Source organism: Aptenodytes patagonicus, chromosome 1 (assembly GCF_965638725.1).
Source record: "Aptenodytes patagonicus chromosome 1, bAptPat1.pri.cur, whole genome shotgun sequence".
Taxonomy (NCBI): Eukaryota; Metazoa; Chordata; class Aves; order Sphenisciformes; family Spheniscidae; genus Aptenodytes; species Aptenodytes patagonicus.
In genome coordinates, this window is record NC_134949.1 from 134,196,911 (window position 1) to 134,219,316 (window position 22,406).

A 22,406-nucleotide genomic window follows, 5' to 3' on the forward strand; every position below is an offset into this window, starting at 1 on the left:
GGTGAGTAATTCCTGCTTTTTCAAAATAAGCAGCAGTCTGGGTTTACATTTTAAACATAGTTGGCATACACAAGGGGGAATGAACAAACCATTTACTTCGCATATTTCAGTAATAATTAAAATAGGGTAGTGTAGTCAGTTCTGCTCATAGTTCAAATACTGGCTCTATCAAAGGCTTACTGCAGTCAGTGAACTACTTCTATGGACTTTAACAGAGTTGAAGGCTATAAAGAATATTAAAGAAAATATTCACCTAAGGTTTTCTTCCATATGGGGAAAATGTGTTAGGAATATTTTGAGACTTAAAGTAGCTTGGCCAACTCTTAACACTTGTGGTAAAACATTCCATTCAACACATGTTGGGCTCTAGGAGAATAAAGTAACTCTATTCCCCAAAACAACAAGCAAGCAAAAACACCTCTAAAAATATCCAAACAGCAAATGCTGAATAGGGTCAGGAGAACTACTGGTATGCACTCCACACTTTGCTTTTCATCTGGGTAATTGCTAGCCAGGATTTCGAAAGCCAGATTCTTCAGACTACTTATTCTTACAGAAATGCAAAATTACTATGCTAAACCATGGTGTACTACTGGTACATCCACCAGAATTTGTCAGCTAGCATGAAGATGTCTTAATTAAGCATCGAGCTTGCACTTTTTTTTTTTTTTTTGTCTTGGACTTGATCCTTTCTCCCAAAGCAGTTGGGTTTTTTTGAAAAAAAATCCTCTTTTAAAAGGGAAAATCAGTGATTTAAGGGGGGTTTGTTTCATGGTTTTCCTTTCTCTGTGTGCAGTTTTTTAGCCTTTCCCTTGGGGAATATTTGTGAAAAAGGGAGAGAGAAGTGTGGCAGTGTTCCCGAAGTAAAAGATACCAGTAACTCTATGTATCATTCACATATATATTAACCACTAGCAATAAGAGGTGTTTTTTAGAACACAATAAAGTTGAGGCAGTTACTCTCCTTAATAGAAGGAGTGCAGAGGAGAGAGGAACGAGTTTGAAGAGCTTTCTTTTGCTGCCACCTTGCGCAAAGGATAATCACAGCTCCTACACTCAGGTAAGGAGCAGGGGGGACTCTTGTTGTCTTGTACCTACCCTACCTTTGGAGAGGTAGCCAAACATTTCTAGGGGGACAAGTTCATCCTTAAGGATTATCACAGAGATCTGTACTGCCATGGCAATAGGAATCTCGTCATGGACCAGGATACTGTCACGGGGCAAACAAAACAAAGCGAGAAACACAACCTCCATCCTGAAAAGCAATGGTGTAGCTTAAATGCACGCTCTTCTGGTGCTCACGTAACTCTGGGTAGGGCTGTGTGCCCTGAGGAGCTCCTCAAAAATTCCAAAGAGCAAAAAGCATGTAAGTGCAGTGCTCTTCACTACCAGTTCAGGCTTCAGCCCGGTTCAGACCGAAATAGAGCAGGCTTAGTCTTTATGTTAAGTTGATGCTTTTATATGTACACACATATGCATGTAAATATATATAGCAAATATATACATATGGAGGATATTTACTGTGTATGTATAAATGTTCTGTGAGTTTACAATAGCTTCTGAGCTTTCTAACATCTCTGTAACATAAATATATGTATATGTTTCCCTCTTCCTCTGTAAACAGCATATGAGCTTACAATAGTTAGCTTTCAAGGATGCCTGACAAATCTCTTCACAAAAGCACAAAGCATGATGATAAAACATTTAAATAGTGGTTAGTAGCAGAAGATGAGTCTTGGGTAAGGACTAAAAAAAATCGGCAGCCTCAGATTAAAACAACTTCATTGCCACTGAGAATTTGTTATTATGCACACTAGCGTGCAGACTTTTCTGCTAAGTGGCAGAAGAGACTTGTTGGCAGTACTCCTGACAATGAACGGTAATAGCTGAACCTTGGTCACAGGCAAGGATTTTCAGCTGAACAGTCACCCTGAGACAGTTTGGATCCATTGTGCCAGTAAATACAAAAGTTTTCATGACTCGGGTAGACCTGCTTGCATCTCCAGGTTTGATAAGCAGGAATATCCCCCTCTGAACAAATTCTGTATTCTGCTCAGTTTTCTGAAGTTGTCATAAAAAATATTGCTTCTGTGCACAATCCACCTTGAACTCACTGTAGTCTATCATATTTCTTTTGGACCAGCAATACTGTTAGTCATTTAGCTGTTGTCTATTCAAATGGAAGCACCTGGGAACACTAAGCAGGAAATCTGAATGGGAAAACCAATTTATTAAGGCTTTCTGCAGAGAACTAGCAAAAAAAGTGTCTCTTCATGGGTCAGAGGAACAGGAATGACAAAGCAAGAAATTAAAAAAAGACTTATAGGAGGAACCAAGCTGAAGACTTGGAGATCCACACAGGAATGGGAAAGAAGAGACTAGTATGGTTCTGGAACAGAGTGGGGAAGGGTCTGATTTTAGTGTGGGGACAATGTGCTAAGAGCTGACTGGAAGCAGATGGAGAGAGAATGTAACTCACAAGACAAGCCAGAGCTTGAGCGAAAGGGTGCCTGTGGGAGTACCCGGTGTCAAGTCCAGAAAATATTGCAGAGCAGGGAAGAACCTACCCCAGAAGCTGACACAGAGGAGGACACAAGCATCCTCACCAGCCTGATGGGACTGGATGGCTTGTTCTCTCCTCCACTGGTGCCTCTGCTGAAGAAGGGTCCATGGTGGCAGCTGTGCAGGCGCGAAGAGCAAGCTGATCAGCCTTGTGAGCATATGGTGCTCACAGAAGTAAGCAAAACTACTCTGTTGCCCCAGACCTTTGACCCTGGGTGCTCTACAGCACAGTTTTCCACTGGGTAGGAGAAGTACTGGGCTAAATCCTTTTCTGCCCCAACTCTGTCCTGTGCAGGGTGGGTGAACTCTGAATTGGATAGCCTACATGGCCATGGCTGCTGCTGTGACACAAGAGGTGATCTCTCTGCATATCCCTGGCAGCAGGGGTAGGACAACCTGCTGGAGGCCTCAGGCAGGCAGGGGAGAAGGGAAGGCTGGGCATAGGAGAAGGATGCTCCCATGACGATGTAGCCTTTACCAGAAGGAGCAGGGGTCAAGACCCTCCCGCAGCTTCAGGTGCCTAAAGGGGTAGTGGACGAGACCTCTGTTTATCAGGTATCTGGGACTCCTGCGGAAGTAAAAGCCTGCCTCCGGCCCCGTCTTCTGCTGAGCAGTGCTGTGCTGCGCTGTGAGCTCTGCACTGTTAGATGCAGCATAACATTTCTCCTCATGCTCTTAAATGTGCCAGTAAAGACTACTTTCCAGTTCAGGTATTAACATGACTTCTGAGGATTTTTAAGCATTTTCTCTGTTTGCTCTCTATCCCTGGCATCCTGGGCATGAGTCTTCTCATGAGCACATTTTTTTTTTTCAGCCCTCCAGGATGTTAGAGGCGTTTTAACTAAGAGCAGCCTCCCAGGCAATTTAATCTTGCAATCCCCACAGCGACTGTCTCAGCTAGACAGAAGCAGTGCTGTACGAAAAGCCATTCCCACCCACCTCAGCGTAGATGCCCATTGCTTGTGGTCAGGACTGCGACACCAGCAGTCCAGACATCGGCTTCTAATCACAAAGCACCATTCGGCAGAGGTTACTGCTGTGCAATATCCTTTTCTCTGAAGAGATCTGAGAAAGGATAATTTAGAAACCAACTTGCATTTTTAGTTAATATGGTTATGAGTGTTTCTTTTAGATAAGAAAAAGCATGACATTTATTTATAACCTTACTTTTCCAAGTTTAATATATAACCTTTGTTTGGGTAGTCTTTCTAATAGTTTATGTTAAACTTTGCAGCACTTTGCTGTTGTGGATAGACTATGAATGCTGTTAATGCCTAATAAGCAGTAACTTTGCTCCAAAGGTGCGGTTCTGCAACTTAAATTTTCTTGTTTTGAAGTGGCCTCAAATACTGGCTTGAATTTATTACACTGTCAGTCATTTTCATTTCTCTTCAAAAACAGAACTTATTCCTCTAGTGGACCTTGTGGGCATTGCAATATATGGCAAAAATTAAATTAAAATAAAATAAATTAAAATAAAATGTCAGAAAGCCAGTTGGTGATCTGTTTTCCCTTCATTGGAAAAAAGTCCCAAACAGTGTAAGCAAATATTATATGAAGACATTTTGAAATTTTGAGATGCAGCTTGAGATCTGCATGCACATATTGCCCTAGCACTCTTAACATTTATTTTAAATTATGGAAGTCTAGTACTTTAAGTCTGAAATGTACACAAGTAAGATTCAATAGCTGAAACCACTACAGACTGGCAGAGGAACTTTGAAAAAAATGTCCTTAAATCAACAAGCACTGTGAGGACAGAGGGCTATAACTTCTTAGATGGCACTGTGCGCAAATCCACAAATCATTCATGTTGTTGATATAAATCAGTAGTCATTTCACTGCTTATGTCAGCGATCAAATTGGCCCAGCTTCTTTTAGATATTCACACCTTGTCTAGATGTAGGTAAGTAACCGCAGAAGTGTTTATACAAGCACACATGACATACAGACACCTTTACTTCTGTGTATACTTACATTATTTACTTATTTTATATAAGGAAAATTACACTCGCTTCAGGTTCAGAAAAAAGAACCTGTCCTTTCATTTTATATTACCACTCACTATTTTGTCACGCAGGATGAATTTCACCTTGCTTAAACTGAGCTGTCTGAAAATTTGACATCCAGTCTAGTTGGTACACCTGGGCTCCGTCTGGTGTGAATGGAGAGGCACAATGACCTCCATTTGATCCCAGCATACCTATTTTAGGGTGGAGTTATTGGTTCGTACTTGGCAGAGTACAGCTAGATTCAGGTTATACACTGAACTGTCAGTCACTGCAGTTCGGCAAAGTGAAACTTGGAGCCTTTGGAGTCACCCTCACTACTGGGTGACTACTGGTGACGTTAGCCGTCTTCTTTCAGCTCAGACTGTGGGCCAGCTTCTCACATACACGTGTCCATACACACATATGCATACGCAGCAAAATATAGCAGGACAATTCATATCTTCTTCTCCTAGTGGGGCTAGGATAAGAGAAATAACAAAAAAGTCAGTAAAGCCTGCAAGAGTAGAAAAGAGAGGTGTTTAGAAAGGAAACTTTCATGCATGTAACCACGTCCATGCCAGGAGCTAGCAGGCCTACTGTTCCGGGTTTTAAGTACACAACTAGTATCTTCCAGCTTTAAATAAGAATTAGCTAAAGAAAATTAATCAATTTCTCAAAGAAAGAGAGAATCCAGTTTATTTTGTCTCAGTTGACAGATCGTTTTCTTATTTTTGAAACTGAAATAAGCAGTTAGGCTGAGTGACCAAATGACCATAATGATCAGTACTGGAGTAAGGATGCTTTTTTTTTCTTTTCTTTTTTTTTCTTTTCCCATCTTATCTTTACCAGGCCAGGAAGCCATAGGAACAGATATGACTCTGTGTTTGAAAGATTGCAACTTAGCAGGCAGCAGTCATCCAGTGTACTACTCCTTTGTCAAGGACTCTGGTGTCCTGATGAACCAGAGCTGGAGATGATCTTTAGGGAGGACTTCTGGGAAGCTGAGGAGCAGTGTTGCATTTCTAATGTCTGGAACGATTAGGTGGAAACCCTCCTTCTCTATCAGTTGACTCTCAAATAAAGTAAAGAGACCAAAATCCTGTTGCAGGTGGGATCTGAGCTGATCTGAGCTGGGAACATCAGCTGTCCCCAAACAAGGTGAAATGAGTGAGGAAGCATTTATGACCTGTACTGTATAAGTTGTTTCTACCTAATTTCCAGACAAGCTAAACTGCGCAGAAATTGAGGGATGTAAGAATGATGGCTGAGTGGGCTCTGATAAAGAAGTCCGAAAGCTCAAGAAGTTGCTGCTTTTAAGCTGATTTGCAACAGCTTCTTTCTATCACTTCTGTGATATCTGAGTTGTGAATAGAAAACTTTCACTGGCATTTGCTATGGACAAATTACCACAGCCCAGTTAACACGCAGCAACTAAATTAAGGTAAGTGGATCATACAGCTGAACTTTAAGACACTTAATGGGAATCAGTTGGAACTAGTTATTCTATCTAGAAATTCTGCTCAGAAACAGCTCAGACATTAAGACTCCAGCTCAGTCAGAAGAGTTGGGAATGTTTCTGGGCTCCTGTGTCTGAATGCACACCCTGACTACAGCCCAGCTCTGCTCTGGGGTGAAACCACAGCGTGCGTGCCAGCAGTTTCCTCTCTCAGTTCTCTCTGTCCTCCTCCCTACCTCACAGTGCTTTGGTTTTTGTAGGAAGGACATCAGATGTGTGGGCTGAAAGTAATTTGTGACTCCTTCCAGTTAGGTTGTTGAGCTGGGCAACCAGGAAACTATACCCTTGGAGCATGCTGCAGCCTGCACTGCTTACTCAAGATATATCGTGGAAGGGGCAGATGACTGCTCTTTCCAGTATTGAACAATACATGATTCTGTTATCCACATCTTTCCCTTTTTGTCACTTCCTCATGTATTGGGACAAACATTTGAAAGTATTTGCTACCTTATTTATGGGACAGACCTGGAGCCTTTATAAGTGTAAAACAGTTACTGATAGCACGAAGTAGGCACTTAAAGTTTTGCCTGGCTCCCAAAAAATTCAGTATGCTTGGACTTGATATGCTCTCAATGTTTCCTTAATATAAACCATAGAAGGGTAATTCAACAAAGAAACCCTTTTTCTATCAGTTATTTTATTACAGAACAGTAAAGGTGACAAGAAAAAAAAAAAAAGAAGAGAAGCAGTAAAGCTGAAACAGGTTATAAATTATAGTGGGTGTATATTCTGTTCTTCTAAGTAGTCATATGGCTGGAAGGGATTTCAGGTGATCTTCTAATCCATCCTCCTGTCCTGACAGGATGAGTTATATACCATGTCATACCTGACAAGAGCTTGTCTAACCTGTCTTTAAAAGTTTCAGTGATGGGGTCTCTGAGACACCCCCATTCAGTCTGTTTCTGTGTCACTACCCTTAAAATTCGGAAGTTGTCCAGGCATCGAAGCTGACCCTTCTGTATTGTAACATAATCCCCTGTTTTCTTAACTTATTCACCAATCACAGGGATAAACTTTACGGCAGAAGATCCTTGCATATTTGAAGTCTATTGACATAATTTTGTGGAAAGCTACTCTGCTGGATTCTTTCAACCACCCATGTTTCCTAGACCTCTTACCTCCTCTGGGCATCCATTTGGCCAACATCATTTCTAAACTACAACTTCTAGATTTTCTATTGGAATGGAAAAAAACCCTTCTGAATTATATTCCTCTACAATTCATTTACACTATTTTGTCATAATTTTTTAAACAGCACAGTGAATCCTTTATTGATAATATTTTATACTAATTTCTTTTGTATCAGTCTAGCACTTTCTGATAGTCAATAACCAGGGTTAAAACATATTTTCCAGCTGCAGTTCTAAACATTCTGCATAGATATACATTGCATTTTTGTAAATCAGAGCACTTTTCTAACCTCATAGTTGTAGTATTTGATGTTAAAAGGAGATCTATTTGAACGATCTCTTGGATTTTCTTTTTTCAAAGTGGTCTTGACACTTGTGAAATTTAAAAACTAGACTGGTCAAAACACTTAGAAATACCCTAGAGAGACTGTTCATAAACTGTCAGCGTGGGTGGGTAAACTCGGTGGATGGGTAATTTTCAGTGCCTAATTGCCTTGAGTCTGTGAAATGCAGTGCATGACATCAGTTCATTACAATATCAGCATGTGCCATTGTCTCAATGACCATTATTATGTTTTCCTGAGAGGAACAGGTTCCACTTAACAGTGGATTTTAATTTACTTCTTTAAACTGTCTTAAACAATAGAAGGGAAAGAAAAGGAGAAAAGGAACCAAGTGCTTGCGCAATGTAGCAGTTCTGCTGGAATTAGTATGCAGAGAATATGAAAGGAAAACAGCTAATCTCATTTGCAACATGCCCAAAGAAGAATGCTTTACATCAAAAGTTAAACACTATTATTACCGCAGACCTTTTACTTCACAAATAACACAGGCTTTTATACATCAGAAATTTTGCTAGAGAAGAGGAAAAATGAGATAAAATACAAAGAAAGCAGAAAGATTAAAGGAGCATATGATGGCTGCCATAGAGCCTGGCAAAATCTGCAACACAGCGGGTCTCTCTGTGTCTGCTATTCCATACTCTGTCAAAAGCAGCTCCCAAATGTGGTGAAGGAAATGTTAACATTTCTAATCTTGGAAACATTCAATGGTGCCATCTCAGTTTCATCAAAAGCCTGTAATAAAAAGCATCCAGAACGCTTTCTCTCATGAGAGCTCAGTGAAACACAGATGTTGCTGCTCCATATTCTCCTAGAGACCCTCACTGACTCCTTTCACAGAGAGTCTGGGCTTCCCATAACCCCATCACTGCCTCTAACAGCAGCCTGCCATTTCCATCAACGTTTTGCTCTGCAGAATTGCTGACATCATGCAACACCGTGTTTTTCTGCACATTAAACTGGTTAAAACTAAGGCAGTGGTAACATATCATTGCTGTTGCTGGGGAAGAAAGCAGATACTGTTTGTATGCATCCTAAGAAATGAGAAAAAAACCGAAAACAACTGAAGCCTGTTTCAGAACTTCCTTACAGAAATGTAAGAAAGCACAGCCCAAAAGGCAAAGAATTACACTAATCAATGTTCACCTTATGCCCATGAAAGAGCAGTTGGGATCCATGCTGACATTATCAAAAGCTTTCTTTCTTGCTTATGTACTTTTCAATAACAGGCTTATTTTCCCTCTCTCCTGAGACTGGAATAGCCAATTAATATTTTTAAACATCTATGCATTTTTCCAGTAATCTGCACAGTAAATATTAATCATCTTCTGTATCTTACAGTGCTGCTTCATGAAAGTCAGCGGTTTTAGCTATAATGTTTTGTGACATCCTTCAGTTTTCCTTGAAATCTGATTATTTTTTTTATTTCTGTTGAAGTATTATTTTTTTCTTAGTTTAAATAGGTTTCTCCCTCAAAATATTTTGCATATGAATATTGATATAACACAATGATTCCTGTTGAACAACACTTTCCAATACTGTCATATGCACATACAATCACACAAATTTTGTGTATCTAAGCAAGTCCTCATTCATGTGCCTAGTTATTAATTTAGAAGTGCAATCACTGCTTACACATGGAGTTTTGAAAGGTAGAGATACAAGGCAGTCTTTGTACCTTGAAGAACCTTCTTCCATTTGTAACTGAGCTCTGTCTCACCTTTCACAATCTTAACACTTAAATGGCAAGATGTATTAAGATGTATTGCTGTATTTGAGTAGTTTTAATGGGGAATTTAAAATCTGCACATTATGATTGCCAGCACTGATTGAGGATCTCATGGCTATCATGGTGACCAGTGGACTCTTGGGGCAGACATTACTTCCGACAAGTGAAATAAATCTGTCCTGTCAAAGGAAAGGACTGCATTCAGGAAGCTAAGCAACAGACCTGCTCAGACTTGTTAAAAACTGGTGTTTGTTCTGTTAGAGGAATTTGGAATTTGGAATTGGAAATTCCAAATATATCATGATAAAGTATATCATTCTGGATCTGACAGCTCGAGGGAGGCAAGGCTGCTGCCACTCTGTGTCCACAGGTCCAACTGGTAGTGAGGCTGAAAATGTATTCCCAGCAGGCACCGCACACAGAGCACACGCATGAACCACGTATATACATACACAGACAGACAGCTGGCCGTGCAGGTCACAGACGGACAGTCAGGGCATCCACAAAACACAGGTAGCACCAACAGCTTCATCCTGCTCCCCCCTCTGGCTGGGCAGGACAGAGCACCATTAGTGGGAGTGTATATACATACACACAAGGTGGATCCATCCAGCAGCTAGGCATACTCAGTCTCCCCAGCTGATGGCACCTGGACATATGAGCTCCCAAGGCTGCAGCCCCCCTCCAGCTGCTGGCACCACAGATCCCCAGACAGACAGACAGACACACAAGGTAAAGAGCCCCTTACTGGAAAGCAGTTGAAGGTGGACTTTAATAAGTAGACAGGCAGACTGTGATGATCAAGTGCAGGGCAGGGCCAGACAACTGCACTGACCAGCCCTTGCTTACGTGCAAATGGACCCTTTTACTCCCTTATCCCTCCATTTGTTCCTCCCCAAATTGCCTAAATCCCTCCCTTTTTCTCACCTTTGATTCCTCCCTTAAACATCCCATAGTAAGTCCTGTGCAATCCTAAAATGTCCTTCCCCTGCATCCCACAATGTGTCCCACCCCTAGACAGCAACTGCCCTTAGTCCAAAAGGTGATCCACAGAGCTGCTCCCAATGGCTCATGGTGACGGGTTTCACACCTGGACAGCGGGGCTGAGGCTCTGCTGGGGCAGCCCTGGGAGGGGCCTGGGCAGGGTACCCTTCCCTTTGAGTCTTCAATTTGGGCTCCCCCCTGCCTGCTGTTGTGCCCCTGTGCTCCTCTAGGCTTCGGTGGGCTGATGGCTCCTGGGATGGGCCTGGCAGTGGCTGGGCAGGGTATTTATTATTTGGGCTCCCCCCCTCCATTGTCTCTCTGAACCGCTTTGTGGGTGTGCAGATGAACTTTTATCAGATACAAAACAAACTGAATGTGTTAGGTTAACTACAGTGACTAAAAATTCAGTAAGACTGAAAAAATAGCTCAGCTGCAAGAGAATAAAAGAGATAGCCCATCCTAAACACCTGCCTTCTGAGACAAATTTGATATCCCGTGTACTTTTGTGTTAGCGATATATGATAGCTATGGCCATTCTATTACAGATATAATTTGCATGTTAGGCTGCTTTATCTCCCGTCTTTCAAAATGCACTCCCATCACTACAGAAAATAATCTTTTCTGTATTTCTTTGAAAGAGTGCAGGATGACAACATCTCTTGAATAAATTTTGGTAGATCATAGATAATTTAATCACCAGAATTACATCAGTTATCATCCTGTCTACATTTGTTAGTTTGGGGGGCGAGTTACTGAGGAGATGTGATGATGGTGTGTCAATGCGTGCAAAGGCAGCTTTTGATTCCTAAGCGCTTCATAAAAGTAATGTTCCTCCATGTAACTCCACAGTGTCATTCTTACCTCCTCCATTATACTTTGGGCAACTCATTTTACCTGCAAACAATGTGAAGCAGAAAAAATTCAATGATCCACTGTGTAATTTCAAAGCAATATCAGTATGTTAGCAAATTCAGGCTAAGACGAGACCCTTACTTAGTAAGGGTTACTTAATTAGTAAGTAATTCATGCAACTCCACTGATTTTTCTACAGGCAGGAGAAGTAACTTGAGCAGAACTTGGCCCACAGCATGACCGACATTTCACACAGCCATGGTGCCACATTGCCCACCCCCCATCCCCAGCGGTATTTCAGCATAGCTTCTGAGCACCAAACTCACTTTCCAGCTTCCATGCACAGTTGTGGTGTGATGATAGAACTCAGTAAAAACCTCCTTCATGTTTGAAGAGCTTAACAGAGTTTCCTAAGCAGCAAATGTGTTAGAAGTGGATCTGAGAGACACCTGTCCCAGCTTGCAAAGTAGTATTAAAACCAATGGGTAAGACATGCTGTCAAGCACCTGAAAAATGGCCTTTTCTACTCTGCCCCAGAGCAGTCCATATTGGTTCTTGTTCAACGTTGTGTCTAGTGGGTGTGCAAATGCTTCATAGAATAGTAAGCTGTAAGTCACGTTATATTTACTTATGTAACATGCTGAAAGTATTCCCAGCTGCAGTGCAGCTTGAGCTTGTAATTGAGGTCCTCTAGCACAACTGAAGTCCTAGTTTGAAAAATAAAGCTTGACTTGAACTTCAAGACTCTGGATAATTTGAAGAGATTATGGAGATTATACCAACAAAGTTACAGTCCTAAAGTTAAGAGTTTCTCAACAGATATGTATAAAAGTGAGCTTTTGCAGTTGGTCATGACTAATACCCAGAACAAAACCCCCTTTCTTCTAACGCAGAAAGCCTCAACTAATTCTCTGCAAAACGCAGTCATAGCTGTTTTATATTGACAACAGTTCTAATTTGCTCCTTTTGAAAATTAAATGGAAAAAAGCAGACAGAATATAATGGAATTGCTTGAGCTGGAAGCTAGACACGATATCAAGGCTAGTACTGGAGAAGATATAATAGGATTTTCAACTGATAAAGAACTTGATCTTATCTCTTCAAAGGAAATACCTTTAGCAATCTGGCGTTTGCTACCATGGTGAAAGGCACGGATGTAAGGAGCAGACCTGAGGGAAGCATACTGCCTAGTGAGTTACCAACACCTACACATTGCAGCATTTAGATTTTTTTGGAAGCTTCTCACCCAGATACTATCCAACCCCATCTGTGCTCAGCTTGAGAGCTCTGCTGTAGCCAGAGCTCAAAGCTGCAGGCCAAATTGGAGATGCATGAACTGATCAAAATTTCCTGTAATCCTACCTCAAGAATAAGTGACTAAAATGAATTCCATCAACTCTATCCATTTGCAGCAGTGCCCCTGGTGCATTCAAGCTGATTGGCTTATTGCCATGATGGTTTCAGAAATATACTGCACTATAAATGCATGAGCTCTTCACAGTGGCACATTACAATCAAAATTCCTACACATCTACACCTGCTATTATTTAAATCGCTCACTGCAACTCCATTGAACATGGCACTTTATTACAATGGATGCTTAGCAAGAAAATCAAATAGGAGAGTACAAAAGGATAAAATTGCAAGAAAATGAGAGCACATAATCAAAGAAAAAATATATAACGCTTTGGGATCTCCACTTTTATCCTCACAATATTAAATCATTCTCTTCTAGTCAGTAGGGGAGAATCTGAATGACTAAGAAGGCTAAATGCAAGTTTGCAATGCTGAAACAGACACTAATGGGTGAAAGAAATCATGACTACTTAAAAATCATGAACGAGCCTCCCAGCAAATTCAGCATATCTAGGATTTCATCCCAAGTGACTAAAAGTGTCCAAAAAGAATTCCAAATAAGTTTAATACATTTTCTTACTCATAACTTGCAGCACTATGTAAATCATACCCTGCCTCTAGAGAGGGAGAATAGATTAAAAAATGTGATATATACCTAGTGTATTTTTCAGGGCTACACAGAGTAAAATGTCTCTAGGGGGCCCATTCAGCAATCCAGCTGCATGAAGTCTTCTGCATCTATAGGTAGCACAGGCCTGTGACTCAACTGATACTTTTGTTTTTTCCTAATCTATGGGCCCTAGTGGCTACCTTTCTTAAGATGGAGCTTCTCCGTGAGAAGAGCTAAATCCTCTGAGAATGTGCAGTTCTATCAATATTAAAGTTTCAAGAATTGTGTGCATTCGACATTAATTTTATTTGAAAAGAAATCCATGAATTTTTTTTGATAGTCAAACTTCCTTCTCAATATCACTGAAACAAGAGATCCATTTTTGTTTTCAGATTGCTTGTCTAGTTTTGTCTTTAACTTTATATTTTCACTTTGATGAGCACCAATATGAAAAAGCAAGAAGTGGGTTTGATTGACAGACAGCATTCTTCCCCTCCCCCCTCAATGAGCTCTTTTGCAGATTGTGTAAAAAAATGCTGTGTTTCATTCCAGTTCAAAACAAAGACAATTTTGAAATTCTCTGTGAAACAGAATTTCCGTGTTTTGTACAGCTTTATCATTAGACTTCTCTTTCACTAATGGCAGGTGAAAAGTTTGGACACATTTGGAAAGTATTTCCCATTGAATATTCTTTCTTGGCTAATGATCCTCCAGTTAGTCAATATATTACCTTACCTTGGCCTGTCTCAAGCATTCTGATCTTGGAAGAGACTCCTCAAAGTCCCACAGCAAGATAAATTATTTACTTTAAAACCTGTGATGATAAGGTTTCCAATGGCACATTAATACTTAAATAATAATAACAACGATCTTTCTACTCTCTCTTCATAGTCCATCTGACTGTGCTATTTTCCATTTAATTACCCAGTTGATTTATAAAAAAAAAAATCGTTAGTGAAATCTAAATTCTCTAAATATATAATTTCAGTGCTCTCCTTAGAATGACTAACAGAGAACTGCATGGCTGTGTAATATAACCTGTTGTATGCCTCTTCCTTTGCTACATTCATCCCCCTCTTTTAGGAATCCATCCATGTTCTCAGATATATAATAGGAACATATCAGTTTCTTGATATCTTTGTCACTATTACATTTCCATGCCATTTTCATTGCTGACTGTTCTTGAAGACTCAAGGGCCAGAATAACTTTGTGCCTGTATTATAATTCTTAGGTTGAAAGGAGTAAAGCTCAAGATTTTGTGTATTAAGAAGAACGTTTTGTTCCTATCAGGATATCAAATGCAAGCAGCAGAATATGTCAGACTCTTTCTCGATTGCTAAATATAAACTCTTTCTAGATCATATACAAACTGCTCTATACCCTTTCCAACTCTTTCTCTATAGGCAATCTGTATAATATTGTTTTTCACAGCTTAAGTTGCAGGCATTTATGTCTCAGTAATGTTCAAGTAATCAACTTGAAAACTGGAATACTTCTCAGTTTTAGTATAAGTCTCTCTCCAGGAGCTGAAGTTATGCTGAAGTTACACTGCAAGAAAAAAAAGTATGAAAAGTTGCTCAACAACAGTTGAGTTGTCTTTGTACTCAGTAAAATCTTCACTATATTAATTTCCCCCCCTAGCCCTGCCCCCCATTTGTAAAGCACTCGTGGGTGGATCAAATACTTGACATCTGAACTGTTTAAACTTTGCCGTGAATAAAAGTGATATTATTACTTGAACAAATATACTTTGTGACTTGGCAATAAAAAAGGGCTATAACTGAGATCCATGAATTGCTAAACATCATTTGAATTATGCATGCAGACTTTATGGAACAGCCTATCAACTGATCATCTCCTTTTTGTCATTTGATGCATATTAATTTTATGCTTTACTGCTTCAGCTGCTATTTCATTAGAATGTTTACTGCTGTTTAAGGTATATTACTTCACAATAGAAATAAGAGTTGTTGTTACATGCATATATTCTTTTCCCCTTCAGCATTGTAACCTGTGTAAAATTTATTTCCTTCAGAATTAAATACAAGAAGATAATGACTACTGTGTTGTAACTTTAGTGAGTATGCAGGTATATTGTTTTCTTCCAAGATTTTTAAAATTAATTTAAAAATCAACAATGGAAAAAATCCAGGACCTCCTTCTTAGGTTATATTCTGAATATTTTTTTTTTTTTTAAGGTTGGGAGGTAATGAGAAAGCTGGGAACCAACAGAATTGACTTGAGCCAGGCAACACATAGACAGATGACATAAATATTTCACTCAGAGCTCCTGGATTTTTTAGGCCTAAAGGAGAATTAAATTAGATATGTGGAATTCATATATATAGACATACCCTACCCAAACAAAGTCCGCCCCCAATCCATCTTCAGACTAGTTTAAAATATTTGCAGTTCTCGAAGTGATATTGCAAGAAACAAGTAATTTTGGTTCGCACCTAAAAATCTCTTATTTCTCTCAATATGGTGCTGGATGTGCAGTCCTATTTTCAAAAAAAGACTTTAAGTGTCCCTGTGCCTTCACACAGCATAAGAGTGGTCAACATTAGCAGTATCATTTGGATTGGGAGCATACTTTTGAAGTGAATTTTCCAGTCACTCCCATTTACCATGCTTTGGCTTACACCGTGGACAGATCTTGAAGAGCAGGAGCTGGATTCCCTTCAGATGAAACTAAGCCAGGAGGTGAGCTCCAGCTGCTTGCAGGCATCCAGTTCATGGGACTACGCTAGAGTTAGTTCAAAGTAAAATATCTTTAAGGCCTATAGTATGAATAATAGGTCTTCAGCACAGCATTTCACTCTACAGGCCCTCCCGTGCTGCTCTACTTCTAGTGTAGGCTTGGTCTTTGACCCTGCTGTGTCTTAGTTTCTACCACAAGCAGGTTTTGGTGCAGTCCTGGAGCCTTCGTTCTTTCCTGACACACTCTTGTCAGCCATCCCCAACAATCATCCTAGAGAGCTGGTGGAGAAAACCAAACAAAACCAAACCTGGTGATAATTGGTTAGGTTAATGCTTTACTAAATCCATTTTGGAAAAGCCAATGTTTCATGTACTCATTGGTCGTAGAGATTATTTCCCTCTCTCAGCTCTGATTTTGATGCTATACCAAGGAAAAGGAGAATGAAAGATCCTTTGATCTTTGCTATGCCCATTTTGTGAGAAGGGGAAGACACTCTTTGCCCCTCTCTTTTCCTGTTGCCTTCTCAGAGTGCATGCACTGAACAGTCCTTGCGGTTGATACCTTGAATAATCTTCACGATGTTATGGTCCATCTGACTTTATAAACAGGCTGGGTCAAAGCACTTGCAAATTTGCTCCTTTAGTGTAGGTATGATCTCCTCCATTTTGTTCTCTCCTTAGGCTGACGGATGGAAGCTGACGCTTCCAACTAACAAACCTACATGTCCACAGGGAAATGCAATTACAAAGTCTGCATAAAGAGATGACATCTACATTTGCATGATTGCCATAAGAAATTAAAAGACATAACTATCAGCTACAGAAAATACATAAATAAGGTATATAACCTGGAAAGCTGAGACGTCTTGGGGAAAGGAGGGAAGGGAATGCAGCTTTTGGTAATTGAGCACCACCAGTTCTCAGGGTTACAGGATAGGCGCGGATGTGGACCAGGTCAGTGGTCACCTGCAGGTCACCCCACATTGGCCAGAGTGGCTGAGTTACAGCAATCCCCTCCCCAGGAGGTCCGCTGAAGGTCACACAGGCTCCCAGACCAACAGAAGGTGACTTTTGTATGGCACACTGAGGCTAAAGGTCCTAGGAGAAGTAAAAAAAACCCAAAACCTTTTGAAAACTGTTTTGTTTTGATAGTTATGCAGAAAACCAGTAATTCCCTGTATTGTGTATATTTCTTTTAGAATATTAGGCATATTCCTGTAAGTGAAAGAAGATATGCTGCTGCCATCAAAGGACACAGAAGAAATGAGGAGCATCATGTTAAACACAATCGCTACCCTCAGAGGAAATTTGTGGTATTTTGCTATCAGGGTTTAAACCAATAAGAACAGGGCTTCTCCTCAAGCAGCATAATTTGTCACAAGGGGGTTTAACTTTTTATTTTGTTTTCTCATGCGGTATTTCATGACTGCTGTTTCCCTTACTTCAGTGGAACACTAAATTTCATGGAAGCGTGCCTTTTCTTTTCCAGTTGAAATATTAGGCAATGTGCATCACAGTCTGTTTCAGAAAAATAAGCAAACCAAAGAGCTCATAATTTTTTTTAATATAATACTTACCATTTTTGAAATAAAACTTGTATTTTTAATTTGTAAAGGAATAAGGTGTCTGAATTTTCTGTTGTGAGAAAAAAACTTGAAATGTTCCTTTTCATTCCAATAATGTTAATGCAAATAGGAACCACAAAAGGCATGAAAGACATAGCGAATCAAACTGCATACCTGAATTAGGAATACTTCGGTTTTAATTCTGTATCCTATCATAAATTGTTCAAATGATCAAACCTGACATGAAATAGTTCTGTCATGGCTGCTTCTAATACAGGGAAATACTTCAAATACAGTTCATTAGATGAGTGTCCTATAGAATATTGTTTTTTAAAGTGTGTAGAAAACATAGCTCTGAAATTTCAATCAGTTATTTCAAGATGAGCATTTATATTTGTGTACTTTTATTTGCTTTTTATAAATACAAATATGTAATGCATTTATGTAAATATAGCTGTATTAAAATAAATTTATGTAAAGTTATGTCTGCATATATTTACATTTATATGATACTCTTGCAGTTACTTTTTATTCCGGACTCAGTTTGGACTCTAATACCATATAAATAGTAACTGGCAGGAATAGTAAAATAGCTGAGCTTCTTGTTTTGGCCTTTGCAGCCCTGACCACATGCTGCTGCACTGTGATGAGAGGGTCTGGCCCCTCAGAGGACTACAGCTGCAGCACATCCCGCGTGCCTCAATTGCTGAGGATATGCCAGGTCCTGTCCACTCACTCTCTTTAAGGTCTGAGACTTCTGTTTCAGCTGCAGTGTAATTTGGCTTTGTTTTCTTACTGGAGCATCACATATATTTTAGCTCTGAAACAGTGATGCAGGATAATGTCACTGAACACTTACTCTGCAAGTAAAACTAGAACAAAACTTATCTCCTGCTTTGGGAAACTGAAGCCACGCATTTTGTACACCCACATCTGAAATTTTGATTCGTGTCTTGCTCTGAATAAAGGAGCTACCTTACACAGCCAGCTGGGTCCCACAAAAATGTAGAAATGAGCTGACTGTATACAGGTGTTTGCTGTTTAAGTTTACCTGAAGGGTAGAATAACACGGCTTTATAACACAATTTTACTACATAGTTCTGGTAAGGATCTGTCAAATGGCACCTCCCTGCAGACAAGCTGCTGAGGAGCAGGGTACTTTTGTGTGCGTGCATGGGAAGGGGTTAGAGGAGGTGGTTGAAGGATGCCTTTGAAATCTATGTCTAAATTGTCTGAGGACTCATTCTTGTTTGGAATCCATTTATTATCATTATCAAAGCCTCCCTTCTTATGAGACACTGCGCTCTCAAGTCCCAGATCTAAATTCCATTGTCTTGCCCTCTTGCCAGATTTTAGACACTAATATACCACTAAGCCACATTTAAGACACTAATTTTCTTGTAAGCTATATGTAGCCTACTGAGAAAGTACAATGAGCTTTGCTGCACTTGTAGTAAAGAAAATAAAAATGCATTAAGAAGGTGGCAGGGGAGAGAACAGATCACTGCTTTTGGGAAACACAATTAAACAGATTTTCTTCTGCTTTGGTGTGGCAGATGTGAAATGTGAAACTGGTAAAAAGCAGGTTTTGTACCTTAGGCTTTGAAAACTGAACAGGTGAAAGAGTCAATGGGGCGCTGCTAAAATATTGGAGCATGGGGCAAGAAGTGGGAGGATTCTCAGTATCAACTTTTGACTGTACTTGAAGGCCCTGTAAATATAATATTGAGATAAACAAACAAACAAATAAACAAATATATCCTGAAACATGAAATTTACTGGGGACTGACAAGAAATGCTCATTAGCATATAGAAATGAGAATTTTGCAGTCACATGGGAACAACAGCAGCAGTAAATGGTATTATTTAAATGGATTGTTATCCATTACCTCATCTCCTGTTCACCTTCCTCAACGTTTTTAGATGGCTTACTACAGCAATAAATAAGAGTTCATAGAACCATAGAATCATAGGATGGTTTGTGTTGGAAGGGACCTTAAAGATCATCTAGTTCCAACCCCGCTGCCATGGGCAGGGACACCTTCCACTAGACCATGGTTGCTCAAAGCCCCATCCAACCTGGCCTTGAAATTCTGTACGCTCAGAAGGATACAAAACATCTCTTTGACCTCCCAATCTTAAGACTTAAGGTTGTTATTTAGTATATACAATAGTATTCAGGTGCTATTATTTGTCAAGCATTAGTAAAATATTTGACTCCTCACAAGTAACTCTCCAGATTTTATGCTCATTACTGGCTTTAATCTATTTTGTAGGGTAGGCAGGACAATTTTTGCTCTGTATGAGCTTCCTAAATCCTCAGTATTTTTTTTCCATTTGATTAATCATTCTCATATTTTTTCCCAGATTTTCTAAGAAACAGTTATTGCAAATTATTACAAGTTATTTTATTGTCTTCCTTATCATTTTGTTAGGGTAGCTGAATACTTTTATTACTTTACCTCAAAGCCATCCTGTTTATACTAGTGAGCTCTCCCTCCCCTGAGATAATACTGTTTCCATATCTACTTTCTAAGTCTATAATTTTTATTTTTAAAAAAAACTAGAATTTGCACATAGCATTTTCAGAACACAGTAAGCAAGCACTTCAGAGCAGTGAGGGAAAATATTCAAATATAACAGAAACTTAAAAATAGCTTACCATTTTGAAGGAAAGAGAAGCAACTCAACCTACAGCAACGACACAGGGCAATCACCTTGCTGGCTGCTAGATTTAAAAGACACCAATGAGAAAAGCATGCTGGGAAAATCCTTGTCAGAATACAAAGCCATACTGAAACATTCAGTAATACCTGCACGGAAAACTAATAAAAGAAACGTTACTGGAGCAGAGACAATCTAAGTTTGACAAATTGAAAAATTTGAGATGATTATGTCACTTTGCTTCTAGGTGCTATTATGATTGTGTGGTAATAAAATCTAGATTATTTTAAACAACTTTTTTGTACTTAAAATTTAGTAGTATAGTAAGTCTCTTGCTTTAGTATATGAAACTTTCAATCAAATACAGAGTTTTTCATTCAAAGTCCTTACTTACACCACAAATGCTCAAATATAACATAAAAATACCTAAATACTGTATCTACTCAAATACATCGTAAAATTGGATTTGTTTTCTTGTTTCTGCAAGAATCTTAAAAGACTATTTAAAAGACTTAGCAAAATAATTTACTCCATTCTAATTAATTAAAATTCTATAATTAAAAAAATGATATATCTCTATAAAATTTACTATAATTAACTAACTTAAAAAACTGATTTCATCAATTGTAGCCATGATTCTGGGGATCTGCACAGATGAGTCTAAAAATTTGGTAGCATATTTGAAGAAATATTATGATAAACAAGGGAGCTAAATAAAACTGAATCTTGTCATAGCAGGCTTACGTTTTTTTCCCAGTAACAACAGAATTATAAAGAAAATTAATGTTTCTTCCATCATCTGAACTTTGAACTTTTGTTCCTGAATATTTCACTATTGGTTAATTATGATTGTATTGTTTTTATAGACTGTAATGCACAAAAGTTTTTCATTACCTATTACTCCATATATTTAATGCATTCCCATGTTTTGGCAACCGTAGACCCTCTAGCTTTTCGGTTTTATAGGTCCACTGTACTTTGGCAAATTACTGTCAAATACCTAATCTTCTGGAGAAAAACATAAACAGCCTGCACTGTATATATCATTATCATAACAAGATTTCTCTTTGCCAGTTGACCTATTATGCAGGCTTACAAGATTCATTGGTAAGTCTTTTCACATAGTAAATTACACACAAAAAAAAAGGAAAAAAAAAAAGGAACGATATCAGCAATGTAAATTTATTGTAGATTGAAAAAGATATAAATTATAGCCTACTAAGCTATCCAGAAAGATTGCTGTGTAGGAATATGTAATATAACAATAAAGTTATGTAATAATAAGGATATGTAATAATAAGGGGAAGTGCTGTCTCTATGACCCTGTACCTTTTTAATTTCATCTTCAGTCAATTCCTTACGCACATCTCCTTAGTGCATTCAAAACCTCTTCATGGCTGGCGAGGGTTCACGCTACTTTCTGATTCAGAGTGGCCCAGCTTCCAGCCTGTGAGCCACAATCAGCGTATGAAACTGCTCCCTTTAACCCCTACGTAGTTTCAGCTTTCAAGGGATGTATAGGCACATGCCAGGGAGTAATTATCCATTGCTCAGGTGGTGCCTAAAAACTACTTTTTGAACAGCCTCCTTTCCTGAGCTCTGTTAGTACAGGGTTGGGTTACATGAGGCACCACTGCATCCATATGAGGAGAAAGGATGGTAAGGATAGTCATCATGTGTTTCTGAATGTGTTCCTAAAAATGTGTATACTAGTTGTAGTTCCTAGTAGTTCATACTAGGTGTTGTTCCTAAAAATGGCACCTAGTTCCTACTCGGTGTAGGTAATTACTGATGAATAACATCGACTTGTATAACCAGAATGCACAGTATGCCTTGTAAAATACAAACAGTTGTTTGTTCAGTCCTTCATATCTTTATGTTTCCAGCACAAGGAGGGCAAAATCCTGATGCTGTTGAAGCCAAATAGCTGTTTTGCTTTTGCTACAGCAGGGCCAGCTGTTAGGCTCCCTATTTCCCTTAGGAATGCAGCTGCATTCCTGCCTGGAACCAAAGTGCAGATTTTCAGCTTAACTTTGAGATAAAATTTCAGAAAGAGCATGCATTCACCCCCCCACACACTGCAAACACCCCCACAAAACTAGTGTATATTAAGCATGATGGTGGTGTCAGTTACTTCTGGATAATGAACAATATTTTAAAGAGGGAGATTTTCTGCTGTAAAAACGGAATTATAATAATGACAGGGGAACGGAAATAAAAATTGATGACTAGTTAGGAACATATTTGGGTGTGGTGAAAAGATATTCAACTACCATTTATTTCAAGGTTAAACTATCAAATGTTCAAATATGACTGCAACTGACTCAACAGCATTATAGATGAAGAGACACTATGCGATCAGAATACATTATATCCCTACAGAGGCAGCCCAGGAGCAATGATGC

At 39.2% G+C, this 22,406-nt stretch overlaps 1 long non-coding RNA gene across 2 annotated transcripts in view; it reads right to left on the minus strand.

The window, feature by feature from the left end:
* Positions 1-4,165: 4,165 nt before the first annotated feature.
* LOC143168916 (uncharacterized) overlaps positions 4,166-22,406 on the minus strand; it is a 94,996-nt gene continuing 76,755 nt past the window's right edge. Inside the window, exons 2-6 of one of the 2 annotated variants that reach the window (XR_012996815.1) lie at positions 20,000-20,065; positions 18,932-19,048; positions 16,621-16,870; positions 16,335-16,490; positions 4,166-5,031 (exon numbers count right to left, since the gene is read on the minus strand). This is a non-coding gene — a long non-coding RNA (uncharacterized LOC143168916). Of the gene's footprint in view, positions 5,032-16,261; positions 16,491-16,620; positions 16,871-18,931; positions 19,049-19,999; positions 20,066-22,406 lie in introns of those variants that run through there. The other variant, XR_012996808.1, reaches the window with a different exon arrangement.